At 32.6% G+C, this 5,310-nt stretch overlaps 1 pseudogene; it reads left to right on the forward strand.

The window, feature by feature from the left end:
- Positions 1–868: 868 nt before the first annotated feature.
- On the forward strand, positions 869–5,087 carry LOC121465491 (annotated as a pseudogene).
- Positions 5,088–5,310: the final 223 nt, after the last annotated feature.

Below are 5,310 nucleotides of genomic sequence, written 5' to 3' on the forward strand. Positions count from 1 at the left end.
TAAAAAACAAACAAACAAACAAACAAAAAAAATAATATTCTGAAAAGCTGTCATCAATAGATATTATAACCTCTAATGAAAAACAGAGTTTTATTTTCTCTGGCCATTTAAAAATCTTTAATACCATGCCTTCAATTCTTTTTCATATTTTGCTTTATTAGTACACAAATTTGCTTTTGTCTTTACAAGGTAATAAAATTATATGAATATCAAAAAAAATTTATTATGGAAATAAAAAGAATCCACACTGAAAAAGTACTTCTTAATGTAATTTCACTTTGAAATGAGATATGGACAATTTCAAAACCATATATAAATCTGACAAGAGTTAGAATTATGTTTCTTGTTTTATTTATAATTACTATCTATATAAATTTTATTGTTTAATTGTTAATAATATAAGGAGAAATTGAAGTTTTGATAGATCAGCATTTTTCTAGTTATGTTAGAGGATGAAAAAGGGAATTGGAGTAATAAAGATGGTATTGTTAAAAGGACTGAGTTTCTTTAAGCATTGAGACCCTTTCCTTTATGTATATACCTAAATAGTTTAAGCAACATACAATTATTTATGTTTATAATATGTAAAAAATAAAGGTATTTTTCATTAAAAAGGAGTAACCCTGGTTTTGCTTGTATTTAAAGAAGGTTTGTGACCACTTGGAAGTTAAGAACACAAATGTTTGGACTAGGAAGATAATGCATTTGCAGTGCTTGAAGACAGAGGAAGAAAATAAAGAGGATGGGTCATTGTATACATGACCATTAACAAAACTTTACTTGGAAATAATTTACCTTTATTTGGAAATAATGATCAAATTTGCCTTTCACAATGATTAATTGTCTGGAGATTTGTTTAGAAAGATCCATGAACTTGGTGTCAATCAAGGAAAGCAAACCCAGAACCCAAGGAAAAGGTTAGGTTACTGTGCACTGATTTCTGCATCTAGAAACCATTTCAAAGACTTTCCTCTTGCTTGCTATTTTTAATTAGACTTTGTCTAGTCATTATAGATATTTAATGTCAAACTTGAACAGTTTTTTTACTTTTAGATATTTGAATATGTTCCATACTTACATATCATTCTAACTTCAAACTCATTTTTTAAAAAAAATCCCCTTCTTGTTTAGCCAATTGGGACTGGCAATGTGAAAGAAAGATCAAGTTTTAACTGACAAATACTCAGTCAGAAATAAATCCAAGAACTTTTGAAATTGAGAAATACTCGGGTATATAGTATAGTTATGTATTTCTAAATTTGTGAACCAAAAGCATTGCAAATTATGTTCCATAAATTATAATTTTTTAGAGTAAATGCAATATCTTTTATTTTTTCTCACCATTGTATACATTTTAAGCAATGTAGCTCTTTTCAAATTTTAGCTTATTTACCTTTTTTCCTTTCCACATCTTTTCTTTTCCCCAATGTTTCTTTCATTTTTCATCTCATATTTTCTGTCGCTTCTGAACTCTACCCAGTCTCTTTGCTTCTTTAGTTTTACATTCATGTATATTTTCATCCGGCATTTAATAATTCAAATGCATCTTCTTCTGTTCTTCAGTAAATGTCTCTTTGTTCCTATTTTATATCTGTTGTAAATCTGTGCTTTGAGATTCTCTGAAAAGAGTGCATTCTCAGTCCATTCCTTTATGGAGTTGGTGTCTAGTTTATGGGAACTTTATTCCATGAATTAAATCAGTAGTAAGCACTATTGTTATTATAATATAAAATAGTGTTCCATGAGTATAAATAAATTAAATATATAATTGAATATTTATATTTTTACCAACAAAGCAATTTGAATAGTATAACATATCATTGGATAAAAGATTGAAATACATTTTGAAGTATGTTTATTTGATTTTTAGCTTTGGTGTCCTATTTCTACTGATAACATTTCTTTTTTATTCATTAAGTTTTCAAATGTGCTGGGTGTTATCAAAGGTAATTGAAAGGAATATCAATGTTATTTAAAATATTTAGTATGAAATATATCCACAATGAATACATTATTATGCTTTAGTTGTTTCAACCTAAATCTTAAGAGAAAATTCAACTACTGTGAATGTATTTGACTGGTAATCAGAGGCTGAAGAATCAGTCATATTTGTAATTTGGACCCAATGACCATATTCTATTTATCTGTCACCTTGCTTCACTGAATACAAATTGATCTGCTATATAGTGTGATTTATTTTGAAGCAAACCTTCATTTCAAAGGTTGAACAAAATACTTTCTATGACATCATGGTGCTCTTCAGATCTGTGAACTTGCAGTTATGGACTGAATAATCCAGGTCAGTGATTATCATCAAATCCTAGTGGTTTATGGACCATCATTTTGTTTGAATGCAAATCCAGATATTTGAATTTGCTATAGTGTCAAATTGCTGGATACATTTCTAAACATCTGCCATTTATGTGTCTAACATAATAAAAACTGGAAAATGACAGTTCACTGACTTATACTGTCCTGTGGCTTATGTTCTCTCTCAAAAGGAGCATTGCTGTACTACTTGTGGAAAGATATGTGATATTAAATTCAGAAGCATTGCCCAGAATAGAACAATCAAATATAACAACCACTTACTTATCTGTGTGGTCACCTTTGAAAGTCTACATGAATGTTGTTTTTTTCTCTTTCCTTTTTAGGAAGCTTTAATTAGCATATTATATATATTATGTGACATTTTAATCAGCACATACAAAACTAATCGAATAAGGCTAGTTAACATATGCATCACTTCACATGCTTATTGGGGGTAAGGTAATTTGAAGTTTTACTCTTAGTTTTCTTTCTCTGCATGAAACAAGCTGCTATTAAGTATAGATATCATGATACATAATTAATCCTCCCCAGCTAATGGTCCCATCTCACTGTAACTTTTGATCAAAACATTCTTATTCTATCTCCATAATCCTTCTTCTTGTTTGCATGGCCCACCATTGTGTTCTATGCTCCCATGACTGTGACTTCAGATTCCACATCTCAGTGAGACCTTGAGTAGTTTTCTTCCTTTCTTCTTATTTTCCTTAGCATAACTACTTCTAAGTTCATTAACATTACTACAAAACACAGAATTCTCTTTGTAAATGTTGGGGAATATTCCTCCAAGGAGATAATTTACATACTGGTTTACTTAAATTATGTTGCAATGAAAATTTAAAGATAATTATTTGTTGTTTATTTAATTTCCTCTATATACATCTACCCAAAAGTAATGTTGCTAGGTTCTGCTAGATGCCAACTTCTATTTCTTTCCTGCTTTATTTTTGTCTATTATTTTCTTCTTTCCTTCTCCCAATTGCCAATAGCGCCTCAGCCAGTCACTGGACTTCATGACCACTTCTTTTTTCTAAGTTGAGGTTTTGTATGGCTTGATCTTTTGCAAGTCTTGTGCATGATGTCACAATCTTTGTGAGTGAGTGCCTATGTGCAAATGCCCTTCTATGTCAGGAAAATATGGTTTCCTTGCTCACTGCTTCTAGATTTTAAAACTGTTCTGCTCTCTCTTCTGCAATAATTCTTGAGTCTTAGGAGGAGGGGTATAATTCAGATACCCCTTTTATGTCTGAGAATTCTCTAATCTCTTATTCTCTTTATCTTGGTCAGCTGTGGATCTCTTTGTTAATTGTCACTTACTGTAAAACTTAGCTTGTCTGAAGAGGGTTGAGAGATGCATTAGTCTATGAGTACAACAATAAGTCATTACGAGTCCGTATAATACTATGTCAGTTTGACAGAGTAATTCTGCTCAAACATGTGACCTTTCTAATCACTACTTCTTAGCCCTGTTTCAACTTGGGAAATTCAACCCATTATTCACATGGAAACTTCACCCTTACTAGTAGCTTTCATAGACTGGAAGGGGCTATGCATAATACTGGAGGAGGAAAGTATTCATTAAACTTGTATTCAGGCTTTTTTGATGATACTATTTTCAAGAAGTGTGAAGTGATGTTTTAGTGTGGTTGAAATAATTCACACTTCTTTGTTAATAAGTCATGTTCAGTACTTGTTAAGATGTCTGTTGGTCTTTAGCTTGATAATTAAATTAAGTGCAAATTTCACACATGTTAGATTTTTCCTTCTAGTCTATCTATTAATGTAATTATCCTAATTTACAGCTTCTCCCAATTCCCCTTTAGGTAGTTCTAACAACAAAGCCAATGGAAAGAGTGAATTGTTCCCTGTCATCAGAGTTTGTGTTCCTGGGACTCACCAACTCCTAGGATGTCCAACTGCTGCTCTTTGTGTTCTCCTCAGTGTTGTATATGGCAAACATGATGGGAAATTGCCTTATTATGACCATCACTTACATTCCCCTATGTACTTTCTTTTGTCCATACTTTCTTTCACTGATGTAGGTATTTCTTCTGCCACTTCTCCCAAGATGATTTATGACTTATTTAAAAAACTGAAAGTTTGGAGGCTGTGTCACTCAAATCTTCTTCATTCATGCCATCGGTGGTGTGGAGTTGGTGCTGCTCATAGGCATGGCCTTTGATAGATATGTGGCCATATGTAAGCCTCTCCACTATCTGACCTTGATGAGTCCCAAGATGTGCGTCTCCTTTTTGATTACTGCCTTGGTAGTTGGCCCTATACACTCTGTGATACAACTGGCTTTCATAGTAAATTTACCTCTCTGTGGTCCTAATATATTGGACAGCTTCTACTGTGACCTTCCTCAATTCATCAAACTTGCTAGCATGGACACATACAGACTGGAATTACTGGCCTCAGTCAATAGTGGATTCATGTCTGTGTGTTCCTTCATCATTATGATCATATCCTATATTTTTGTTATATTTACTGTTCTGAAACACTCTTCAGGTGGTTCTGCCAAGGCACTGTCTATGCTTTCAGCTCACGTGACTGTGGTGGTCTTATTCTTTGGTCCTGCCATACTTTTATATACATGGCCTTCTTCCTCTGCACACCTGGATAAGTTTATGGCCCTGTTTGATGCAGTTGTCACTCCCTTTTTGAACCCTGTGATCTACACACTGAGAAATCAAGAAATGAAGATGGCAATAAGGAGAATATTCAGACAGCTAATGGGCTATAGACAAATCTCCTGAATAACTACATTGTAAATAGTCTTAATTGAGCATGGAAATTCATTATCGGCCAGCCTCTGAGGAAAACATCCTTTGAATATGCTTCTATGTTTATGCACATATGTATATATTTTGTCTGCTACGTATAAGGAAAGGGCAATTTCTTCCAAATACAAACACATATATTTATAGTGAAATGATTAGATTAATCAGAAGCCATAATTCTTAAGGATTAGCATTTGTT

Source organism: Microtus oregoni, unplaced genomic scaffold (genome assembly GCF_018167655.1).
Source record: "Microtus oregoni isolate MIOR12 unplaced genomic scaffold, Mior012 000031F_ref0000149, whole genome shotgun sequence".
NCBI lineage: Eukaryota > Metazoa > Chordata > Mammalia > Rodentia > Cricetidae > Microtus > Microtus oregoni.